This window comes from Tiliqua scincoides, chromosome 8 (assembly GCF_035046505.1).
Source record: "Tiliqua scincoides isolate rTilSci1 chromosome 8, rTilSci1.hap2, whole genome shotgun sequence".
NCBI classification, from domain to species: domain Eukaryota; kingdom Metazoa; phylum Chordata; class Lepidosauria; order Squamata; family Scincidae; genus Tiliqua; species Tiliqua scincoides.
In genome coordinates, this window is record NC_089828.1 from 6,109,062 (window position 1) to 6,121,709 (window position 12,648).

A 12,648-nucleotide genomic window follows, 5' to 3' on the forward strand; every position below is an offset into this window, starting at 1 on the left:
AACCATTGAAAGAGAACAAACCACCACCAAATGCCTAATATTTTTAATAATCATTTAAATGAGCCATCCTTGAGAATTAATAATGGGGGGGGTAAAGAAGCAGGAGGAATATTTGCAAGGCTTCCGAGTAGTTTCATCCCCGCCGAGGACCAAGTCAGGGGTTTTGTTGGGTTGTAACTTCTTCAAGTGGAGGGCTTTTTGCAACTTCCAAGGAGCTCGGGGTACTTGTATATTAGACGGAGTTCGTGGGTTGGGGGGAGCACAATGCTGCAGGTTAGGAAACATCTGCTTCCATTTGCCTGCCCTCTCAGTGCAGACATCGACTCCTACAGCTGCAGTGTCTGCAGGAAATAAATCCAGGGTTTTCGCCAATGAGACTCCATAGGTCCTGCCACAAAGAAAATGAACATATAAAAGGGAAGAGCCAAGCGTATTATGTAGGTCATTATTTGCTATAAAAATGAAGCAATTTATGGCCGTTTAGTCATGCTACATGAAATGGGAAAGAAAGCAACAAACCCCAAAGCTAACAGATCAAATAAGTTTCTCTTTTGCTTTCGCCATGCAAAATCCGTCATGTCAGGAGATTTCTGCTAAAGCTTTCCCGAAAACGAATCTCCAGCTTTACAGTCTAGAGCAGTGTTTCTCAAACTGTGGGTCGGCACCCACTAGGTGGGTCGCAAGCCAATTTCAGGTGGGTCCCCATCCATTTCAATATTTCATTTTTAATCCATTAGACTTGATGCTGCCATGGTATGTTACAGCATTTGGGGAAATGTGACAGACCTGTACTTTTAACAGGCTACTATGTATATTCTATTAACAATGATAGCCAATGGGGCTTACACTCCTGGGTAAGTGTGGGTAGGATTGCTAAAATTTTTCCTGCTTGATGATGTCACTTCCGGTGGGTCCTGATAGATTCTCATTCTAAAAAGTGGGTCCTAGTGCTAAATGTGTGAGAACCGCTGATCTAGAGACAACCGAGGTTGTCCTCACTTTTGTTCACTGCCTTCAAAGGGGTCTGTGATTTTGCCTGAACACCGGGGCAGATGCCACTAACCGCAGTTTCGGCTCTTCTGGAAGGGAAGTTGCCATTTACTTCTCTGTCTCACCATCCACTACTTCAACATTCCTCTCCCTGCTTTCAGGAAACACATAAGAGAGGGAAGACAAGCGCATTGGCCAGCCAAGCACCTGTGCAGACATGCCTCCTGGTTACATGCCCCCTGGGCAAGCATGTATTCAAAACTTGTCCACAAGAGGCAGCGTTGAATGCGGAGAGAGTTCCTCTTCATGGTTAGGAGCCCTGTTCACTCCATGATGGAAGCCCCCCATATCCCTGCCCCTTCTGGAGAAGCGCTGATTGCACAAATGCTCTGGTGGTGCGGCCAGTGTATACATCAGTGTGACTGTCATGGCTAGGCATCACATTCCCACTCCTCCCTCAGACAGGAGAATGTATGAAGATGGCGCATGTCTCCACGTAGCCCAAGAACTCTGCACAAAGCTCAGTTCAACATCTAATCTTAATGAGACGACAGAGTTCCCGCATTGCAATTTTCAGGGCTCAGGTCAAGAAATTGCCTGCCCGTTTTCACCACTTGAAAATATGGTCTAGAAAAAGGAAAGAGCATTTCAGATCGTCATTATGGGGGAACATTATAAAGCTATGCATTACCCTGAGTCTGCTCCAGGACAGACAACTGTTTTCTAGATCTTGGGCAGAAGTCATATCTGGTTCTGCTCAGTTTCTTTTAAAAAATGCTCCCAGGATGGCAAGGAAACAGAAGAGCTTTGGAACCCGCCTTGGGCATTTGCTCCAGCATGGGAAAGGTGGAATAAAAATTTTTCAAATAGAATAAATAAGTAGATTCAACGATACTCAGTGGTTAATCCATTTCCATTATACGACCTCCCAAAGTGTTCTCCTCTTGTGAGAAGTGCTGTTGTAGGTAGCGCCAATGTTACATGGGCCAGCCTGTCCAAGAGCTTCTCTTGGACCCTGGTCAAGCTTTTCTGATCCTATGAGATGTTCACTAACACTCTAACATCTCAGGGTGAGGTGTCATCCAACAGAGCATTGACAGAGGGTGCCGTTTCGCTGAAGCACAGTTGACAGGCAGCTTGGAGAAAGTAAACCTCGTAGAAATGAGACCTGGAGATTGAAGCATTGAATGCCGTTGGTAGCAAGAAGACCATAAGCAAACGAACTTCCCAGATGGCAAGACTGTCAGCTACAGCACCAAGGGGACAGAAACCACTGAGCAGCCTGGTTGGTTGGCAACCTTCAGTCTCGAAAGACTATGGTATAAGCCTACAGCACCCGGTATTCCCAGGCGGTCTCCCATCCAAGTACTAACCAGGCCTGACCCTGCTTAGCTTCCAAGATCAGGCATCTGCAAGGTAACAGTGAGCAGCCTGAGAGTGGGAAGATTCCCAACGCTAAATTTCAGAACCAGCAGCCAAATAACATTGGCCATGGGGTTGCTAATATCTTTTTTTTTAAAAAAAGAGAAATTAACTTAGATTGTCCACAAAGGCTGGAGAACTGAATACGTGGCAAAGAAAGGAAACAAAAAAATGGGCCTTTGTTTCCCGTTTTTCAAAACCTGATGATGAGTGAGATTTCCAGGGAAGAGAAAGGACGTCCATTTCCGAACGATGTGCAGTGCTCACGGCTACAGTAATTGCAGAGACTCCATACGCGGAACACAGAGATTGGCTGCCAGCTGCAGCCAGGGATTAAATAGAAAACATCTGTGGGGCTATTAGAGAAGCAGAGGAACTTTCCGGAAGAAAGGAAGGAAGGTGAGGATGCCCAAGCTTCTAGCCTGCCATCCTTTTCTGCATAATTTACCTCCACCTCATCCTGGGCATGCAGGGTAGGAACTGAGCAGTGTTGCATATCTATGACCTGGCATTTACTTTAATATCAGAGCCACGCGGTCGGGGCCAGTGGGTGAAGCCGGCGCATTGTGGAAGGTGCTCCTAGCTGGCAGATGGAGCTGGTGGTTTAATATGACCCGCTGGGCCTGTTAGGACTTCTTCTTCTTGCTTGTTTCATGTGTTTTGTTCCAAGGCTTGGCCTGATGCTGTCATCTCCCCTCTGCCAATCAGCAAAAATCCACCTACCCCCCACCCCCAGCTGCTATGTGCTACAGAAGAGAAGCATTATGGGCGCAATTTTCCTATCTAAGTTGGAGAGAAGCTATGGGAAGGCAATTTGGATTCAGGAGTGAATGCAGAGGTGAACTCTTGTTCTCACTGTGCAGTGGCCTGAACTCAACAGCAGCCCATCAAAGTCTTCCCACCTCACACCCAGCTTGGGTCCATGCAGGGATCTGAGCTCAGTTTAAGCCCCAGTCACACATGATTCTCTAGCCAGCCTGGCTCCCTAGTATGCCAGCCAGCTCAGCCTGCCTGCCTCTATTCTGCATCACTTGTAGAATGACTTCCACTAAACAGCTGAACAAAGATGTTGGCAATCAAAGACAGAAAAAGTTTCTCGGGCTGACCCTGAATATGCTGCTTTAAGAGGTGCCTTGCTCATTTCAATGGGATTTCTTTCCCTGTAAGTCCATTCAGTCCTAGGGATTTTTTTTTAAAAAAGATAGCATAAATCCCTGCATATGATGTGCTGCTCCCTGGCCGCTGGCCCTGCTTTCTAGCTCAGAGGAGTTTCACATACTGGTGCAAGATTCACAGAAAATCAGCTTCGATACAAGCCAGGTCAGGAAGAGATTAGAGAGCCCAGTGCATTAAGCAATCGTTGCATTCTCCACCACCACCACTGCTGGATTCTAGGTGCCTTTGAACTCTCCTGTCCGGGAGCATGTGGAATGATGATAGCAAAGGGGGGGTAGAGAAAGAATGGGGGGGGGCAGGAGAGCGAGGAAAGCAATTGCCTCCCAGAAAAATGAATCAGTCAATACAAGGAAAGAGCATTGGAGGATTACTTAAAAAAAAAAATGTCCGGCACCAGCACAAACATGCACGCTCTCTCCATCTTCCCTAATCAGGCTGTGATGTGTTTGACTCTAATGTGCACAGCCAGTGCTCTGCCTTGCCGGGCGTACATGTCACGTCCTCTTAACATCAGCAGTCACTGGCCTGATTCCGAGCCTTGGAAAAACATGTTCCCAAGCAGTATCACCCACGAAATTGGCAAAGAGTGCATGGTGGGGCAGGGTGTGGGGGGGGGGGGGAGAGAGAGAGAGAGCCAGAGAAAAAACTAGCTGCTAGAAGCAAAGGGGAGGATCAGGGAAGCAGCAAGACCAGTTTCTGATCATCTCCAGGCCCTTTGGGTTGCTTTAATTCTTGATCAATTGTTGTTATTTATTGTGAGTATATCAACAGAAGTGCTGGTGAATGATAAGACAAAGGAGGGGTACGGACTGGGATTTGCCCTTAATCTCTTTTCCTTGCTCCCTCTGCCCCTCCTTTCCGCAGATTTTCAATATCATTAGTTTCCTCCAAATGCACACATTTTGTGCTCTCTCTCTCTCTCTCTCTCTCTCTGCAATCTGTCAGATTCACACAGCTGCTGCTGTGAAAACTTCAGCATGTTTCCAAATTAAGAATGAGTGATTTAAAAAAAAAAAGAAGAAGAAAAATTTCAAAAGGAGAAATCAATTGGTAATAGGAAAGGTCCCTTCTGAATGACAATGTTGAAGCATTCAAACATCTTGATTTTCAGTCCTGAAAATAAAATATTTTCGAGGCACTTTTAAGGCACGCTTATCATGTTTTCTGTCAATTACATCACCGCCAAGGAGCTCATCATAAGGTCACGTCAGCTTACATCCAAGCAGGGATTTCAACCCAGGACACATCTCTCCTGCAGTTCAGAGAAATCACCCACCAATCAGTTGTCCCACCCACCTGGCCTCTTTCTTTAAGTGTTATTTGCATATCACGCTCACCCTGTGCACAATCTGTGCACTACGTACAAGAGCACATGACCCCCTGATGGCAATGCACCCACTATCCCTGCACACCACTGCTGCCTATGAATTTAGCTCTCTTGAGAAACAGGCGGTGATTGTACTGCCTGACACACTCTTTTATATATGTGAACATGGTGCTGGGTGCATGTCAGGCGAGCATGACCTAGGCCAGTCTTGTGATATTCTGCTTGGGCGGATGGCAGGGAAGACAGCCTCACAGTCCTTAAGAAAAAGGCCAAACATTTTTGGAGTATCCTTCCCTCCCCACTCTATCCTTCCCTCCCCACTCTAAGTGGCTGGATGAGAATAAGCCTTGCCTTTTGCATTTTGGAAAATGCAAAATTTCACAACTGGCCATACCTTGCTTTGGTCAGCAAAATTGAATCTGTAAAACCTGCAAACAGGCCACATTCTGGGAGCAAATACAATCATCACACAAAAGAGACACCTTTACCCTTTGCTTCCATTGTGAACCTCACCGTAAACTTACAGCCCAAATCTAACTAAATCCCCCCTCCACAACAGTGCAGCCATACCAATGGAGAACATGCTGCATTCTGCAGAAGGGGGGCAGTCCCAGGGGCCTCCATAAGGTAAGGGAATTAACAAGCTTCGACTGCCCACCAGAGTCCTTGCTCTCGCTCTCCAGATCTCAGCTGCCCTGAAGGATCCCTCCATTCCTTCTATCTGCTAAAGCAGCATTTCATCAAACTGTGGTCAGGAAGCACTTGGTGGGCCGTGACCCAATTTCTGGTGGGTCCGGCTGAGCCTCCAATGAAAACACAGGTGATGGCAAGAGCAGATAACAAATTGCATCAAACTGTGGCTGTTCAAAAATCAGACAGCTGCTAATTGCCCTGCAAAGAGCTGAGCTCTTGCAGTTTGCAAGGAGTTTGCAAGCTTGAGTAAATATAGGGAGATAAATGTTTGAATGCCTTTTTTTCTGGTGTGTGTGTGTGTGTTTTCCAAGTCCATCAATGACAGGTAGTGCGGGGCAGGTGAAAGCTGAGTCACATAACTAACAGCTCAAGCCTATGCATGTCTACTCAGAAGTAAGGCCCACTGCAGTCAATGGGGCTTACTCTCAGGAAAGTGTGAATAGGATTGAACTGTTAGCCCCTTCAAGCCTTATGGCTATTCATTAGGGCTGCCTCATTATGAAAAATTATTATTATTAATTATTATTAACAGTATTTATATACCGCTTTTCAACTAAAACTTCACAAAGCGGTTTACAAAATCAAATAGCTAAATGGCTCCCTGTCCCAAAAGGGCTCACAATCTAAAAAGATGCAAAAGAATACCAGCAGACAGCCACCAGAACAGACACTGCTGGGGTGAGATGGGCCAGTTACTCTCCCCCCATGGATGGATGGAGATGGATGGAGTTTTTTTGCAAATAAATAAAGTGTTACTTGTAAATAAATAAATATTATTTCTTTCTTGATTACCTATTTTTTAAAGTCTCGTAAAGATAGGGGGGTCCTGATAGAGTGTCATTTTTAAAAGTAGGCCCCAGTGCTAAAACCTTTGAGAAACGCTGTCTGCAGTGTTTTGAAGGCTGGGGAGAGGTTCTCGGGCTTTAAGGGTCACCAAGTCTCTCTTTGGTGTGCCCTGTAGTGCCCAGTTTATGCAAACTACACTGATAAACCCATTCACAATAATCTAGGTAGCTGAACTGTGAACGCTCTCATCAGTCAACAGGTGTCATCATCAGCCCGGCCTGTGTGGATGCTGTGCAGAGAGCATGTGGAATACCAGTGTCTAACAGCTGCCAGAGTTCTGGTATGCGGCAGGATCATGTCGGAATATGTTTGCTTTTCTGTTTTATCAAAGGGGGTAAATATGAATATTTACCCCCCAGAATACTCCCCCAGAATATGCCCATCAACGAAAAAACTGTCTGTTTAAATAAGCATAAAATTATTAATCCCCTGCAGCAAAATGATAGACAGCAGAGTTTAAGTGGTCTATGGGTAACAAAGGGTATGCATTTCTCCCCCTATGTGGCAGAACTGATGGGGTTTGGCCAGGATGAGTCCTCTAGGAAGTTTGCGACCAATTGCCACAATTTGTATTTTGACCTATAATAGAGCACAAGAAGAAAATAACGCTATTTTCACACACTAGATTAGATTCTTCATCTATTGAGATGCAGGATAATGGTGAGCAATTATGATATTTGTTAATATGTTAATGTTTTATCTGTTTTTTAATATTATGTTTTAATCTGCTTTTAACTTGTTGTACGCCGCCCTGGGTCCCTTTGGGGAGAAGGGCGGGGTATAAATAAAGTTGTTTTATTATTATTATTATTATTATTATTATTATTATTATTATTATTACTACCCCTGGGGGCTGGGGATAAGAATAGGCCCTCAGTTTGGCTGTACTTGTCATAAGAGGCGACTAAACAGCCACCGGGTAGATGGGACTCGTCAGCCTGGGAAGGCAGTTCATCTGAGAGAAGGAAAACTCTGATCCCAAACCTCCACTGCCTTGTGGCTACATTATTTCCAATTATGGAAAAGGTTTCAGGAATCAACCTCGAGGCAAAATCCGGAGCCGGAGTCCCTGAGGCAGTTCATGGCTGAACACAGTCACATTCTGGCAACTCCTGTGATGCCGCTGGAACCAACCGTATTGGCCTCTGCCTTTCCATTGGACCATTTCAGCGACGTGGAGAGGGGGGATTTGCTGCATGGGTAACAGCCTATCCTCCATACCTACTTTACCCAGGCTTTGCGCACTGGAGAGGACACTCTGTTCCAGAACCACCATTCAGAGCGTGACACCATAGTCTTCCGAGACTGAAGGATGCCAACAACCTATTTAGATAATGCTTTAGTGTTTCAAACTGTGGGTTGTGAGCCAATTTCAGGTGGGTCCCCATTCATTTCAATATTTTATTTTTAATTTAGACTTGATGCTACCATAGAATGTGACTGCATGTGGGGAAATGTGACAGATCTGGACTTTTAACAGGCTACCATGTGTTTGTTTTTTAACAATGATTGTAAATAGGACTTCTGGGTAAATGTGAGTAGGACTGCAGTCTAGGATTGTTAAAAATTTTCCCACTTGATGATGTCACTTCCAGTCATGACATCACCCTGGTGGGTCCTGACAGATTCTCATTCTGAAAGTGGGTCCCAGTGCTAAAAGTTTGAGAAAAACTGCTTTAGCGTGTTTAAATTTAAGTGCATAGACACTGCCTATAGATCTGCTCTAGAAGCAGCTTCATGGTGATTGAAGCAGGCATAATCCAGAATTGAGCTCTGGAAAATAAAGTTTGCAGCACCCTTCAGTCTGCAGACATGCTTAGTGCACCACAGAGGACATGCCAAGAAAGAGCTTCTCTCCCATTAAAAACAAAATACCGTTTTTACAATTAAAATTAAAAATCTGAATTAACGAGCGCTGATCCCAACTGGCTACTCCAATTTTACTGCCTGGTTCGGGGGTAGCAAAAATGGGGAGGTTCGGTGAATGGGGGAGGGGGCAGACAAATGGGGATAAAGTGTGCATAACATATTACCCTGCACATGCCCGATCTTGTCTGATCTCGGAAGCTAAGCAGGGTCAGGCCTGGTTAGTACTTGGATGGGAGACCGCCTGGGAATACCAGGTGCTGTAGGCTTATACTAGAGTCTTTCGAGACTGAAGGTTGCCAACCATAACATATAACATTTAGCCTTTGTATGGTAATTTCAAGCACACATAGTACTTCACATGCTGCCTTTACATCAGGCCTGTGTTGTAACTGGAGAGACAAAGCTGAGAGCTAACAGCTGGCCTAGGGAGGTTGACATTCAAGCCAGGGAAATCCTGACTCGGAGGTCAGTCTCCTCTGGGTGACCACAGTGTTCCCTCCAGAAGTGATGGTGCAGAGTTTTTCCGTGGCCTGCAGGGGAAAGGGAAGGCTTTTTCATAAGTCAGAGGAATGTCTGGATTTAAGCTTGTCTGGTAATGATACATTTTGACAGACCACCTAGTTTGGCCCCAGGCAGGGCCAAATTTGGGCACTGGCCAAGTGGTGTGCTCGCTGAGAGTCCCCCCCATCAGACTGACCCCTGGAGCCGTAGTAGACCGTGGCAATGGTGGCATGGAGGGGGGAAGCTCCAGGCTCACAGCTGCTTGTCCCCAAAGCTACAAGAGAAACAATTAGCAAAGGGTCAGTGACAGCAGATAATTTTTCTAAGCTGCGCTTTTACTGGCTGTTGTGAAACTGTTGGGCGTCTAATGTCTGCCTGCCTCTGAAGAAGACAGACTGGTGCATGCATGACTGCCATTGGCCCTATCTTCCAGGTCATGCCTGGCACAGGAAAAGCAGGATGTGTGATGTCAACACACGCGAAAGCAAAAGCTAATGCTTAAAGTGCGATGGTATCATGTCACACACGTGTCACTAGAGTGAAGGGTTACATACCCAGGAGGCTGCCTTGTCCTGAGTCAGGCCATTGGTCCGTCTAGCTGAGTATTCTCAACAATGAATGGCAGAAGCTCTCCAGGGCTGCAGATAAGGACCTTTGCCAGTCTGCCCGGAAGTGCCAGAGATTCCACCTTGGACTGTCTGCATGCTAGTCATGTGCTTTCAGTTGCGTAGCTAGGCCAGGGCCGGGGGGGCGCATTGCCCCCCACAGTGGAGTGCTGATTTTCTGTTGGAGAGAAGGGGGTGACAGCTTTTACTGTTGTTGTGTGACAAACACCGCAAAATGTGTCCACCTGCCTCCAGCCTCGTATGGCTCTGGGACCACAGCCACACTTGCATGGGAAAGGGGTGACTGCATGCAATGTGAAATGCAGGGGTGTCATCACCCAATCTCGGATACTGCCCCCCCCAGCTACACTACTGAGTGCTTTGACACAGAATGATGCTCCCTCCATTGGTTCACTGCAGCGATGTACAGCTTCCTCCCCCCCCCATCTAACATCGTCTAGTTAGACCTTGGGATGTCATCAGTTCAATGCATCTCTTTGGGGGCTTGTTTGTAACGCTGCTTTCACTACTTGTCAGACAGTAGATGGTGGTCTCGTAATCTCCAAGCACAGCGCAGGCAGCATTTATTAACTTTGGTGCTCACACGGATTCAGCTCCTCTTGAATCTACTAATTTTAAAGGCCTTCATTGCGCCAGATAGCTAGCTGCAAGGGGTTTATTCCCAGATGCAGCTTTTCAAACATCCATATCGTTGTACACGGGTCTTTTGTTTGTGGAACCCCAGCTTTGTTCCCCTATTTTTATTCTGACCATCCCCTGTCAAACTGGAAGGACCCTCTGCCTCTCAGGATGCAGCTGGACTCCAGTCCAGGGTATGGGAGCACAAAGGCAACATCAAAGCCGCAAGCAACAACTCGCTTTTTTCCCAAAGAGACACTTTCCGTTAAGCCTTGGACCAGAACAGCCAGTCAGTCACCCCCTCAATCGCCACTGCCCTCTCCCAAAATGAACACACTTTCCGACATTGCTCAAAAAGAAATCGGTGAGGGCTCCATTTACTTACTTACTTACTAAAAAAAAAAAAGTATTTTTATACCACCCTTCCTGTGAGGAGCTCAGGGTGGTGTATGTGGTTCCTCCCCTCTTTTTGTCCTCACACCCACCCTGAGAGGTAGGTGAGGCCGAGAGACCGTGACTGGCCTGAGGCTACCAGAAAGCCTCACGGCTGAGCAGGATTCAAACCTGGATCTTCTAGATCTCTAAGTCCAGCCCCTGAAACGTAACTCCCCTTCTAGCCTAAACCTCTCCACTTGTTGTCAGTTGCACTAGTTCCCTCTCCTGTACCGGATTCTGAAGCAGCTGCAATAGCAAATGGACTTGAAAGAAACAAGTCTGGAAAAGTTTCATATTGGTATCCAGAGCAGGGCAAGTAGCGACTGGGGGTGGGGGACTTCTGTGGGAAAATCTAGCTCCTCATACCACAGTGCCAGGCTACTGGGGACTCCCACGGCTCCTACTAAGAACTGAAAGGGCAAATCCGTTGAGACTGACCCTAAGGGTCTCTCTTTAGAGATTTGGTTTCAGTGATTCTGAAACCCTCCCCCTGCAGTTTATTTATTAATTTATTAATATCATTTATAAGCCACTGTTTCTGCTCTCAGGGCATTAATACACCATACAAGGCGGGAGGGAGGTGTTCCAGGGTGGCGGGAGGGCCCAGGGGCGGGCAGGTGAGGAGTGGGAGGTGGGGCTGGGATCTTGCTGGATCCTGCTGGATCCCAAACCCCATTCCCGGGGAGTTTGGAGCAGCTTGAAGCCACTCCGGAGGTGGCGCAAATCTGAGGAGAGACATGGGGGCCGAGGCACCTTACCCAGGGGTAAGGGGAAAAGTTTCCGATTCTGGCCATTCCGTTTCCATGTTACTGCGCCACCCAGCCCCAGGAGCCAAGAGGTTCCTGTGCACCACTGGTCCAGAACTATGTGTTCCATCGCAGCTGATGCGGGTTAGAATGGAGAGAAAGGCTGTATCCCTTCCTAGCAGCATCACAAATATCAAAACTTCACATATAGGCTAATGAGTTCTGAGCTGTCTGTGACGGATCAGGAGAGAGATCTTGGGGTGCTGGTGGACAGCTTGATGAAGGTTTCCACCCAATGTGCAGGGACAGGAAAGAAGGTCAATACTATGCTCTGAATCGTTAAAGAAAGGTATTGAGAATAAAATGGCCAATATCATAATGCCAATGTACAAATTGATTGGAAGGTCATATCTGGAGTATTGCAGACAGTTCTGGGAAACACATCTCAAAAAAGAACATAGTAGAAGTGGAAAAGGTGCAGAAGAAAGTGACCAAAATGATTACCGGGCTGCGGCACCTCCCTGATGAGGAAAGGCTACAATGTCTGGGGCTCTTCAGTCTAGAACATTGGTGGCCAAACCCCAGCCCGGGGGGCCACTTGCGGCCCTTGGAGACTCCCAATCCGGCCCACGGGGAGCCCCCAGTCTCCAATGAGTCTTTGGCCCTCCGGAGACTTGCTGGAGCCCACACTGGCCCGACACAACTGCTCTCAGCATGAGGACAACTGTTTGACCTCTCGCATGAGCTGTGGGACGAGGGCTCCTTGAACTGCTTGCTGAATCACGTCTGTGATGCAGTAGCGGCAACAAAGGAAAGGCTGGCATTGCTTTGTGCAAGGCCTTTTATAGCCCTTGTGCTACTGCAAGACCTTCTTTCATTCATATAAGTTCCATGGCTTATATATTCATTTATGTAAATTTATGCAAATTTATTCAAATTTTAAATGTAAATTAATATTTTTTTCCCCGGCCCCTAACACCTTGTCAGAGATGATGTGGCCCTCCTGCCAAAAAGTTTGGACACCCCTGGTCTAGAAAGAAGGAGCCTGAGTGGGGATATGATTGAGACATTTAACATTAAGCATTGGGATGGATAGAGGGCAGGAGGTGTGTGGTCTGGAAGTTGAACTGTCACCTTGCCTGAAAAAGCTAAGCAGGCTTGGCTGCTCAGATCGGAGACTGCTTGGGGATCTGTGTGAATGAGTCAGCTGGCAAAAATGAGCAACAACCTTGAGAAGCCGGACTGAGTCTTGGTTGCCACTGCCTGTGAAAGGCTTGGAAAGTGCAAGAGGCGACAGCCAGGTTGATGACTGCACTATGAAGGGGAACACCTGGAGAAATGGAGGTTTTATGATATTTTCACACGAAATAATGCTTGTAAAAACCACATTGAAAAATGG

The 12,648-nt window shown here is 46.8% G+C and overlaps 1 pseudogene; it reads left to right on the top strand.

The window, feature by feature from the left end:
- Positions 1 to 8,469: 8,469 nt before the first annotated feature.
- Positions 8,470 to 8,589, top strand: LOC136659883 (5S ribosomal RNA; annotated as a pseudogene).
- Positions 8,590 to 12,648: the final 4,059 nt, after the last annotated feature.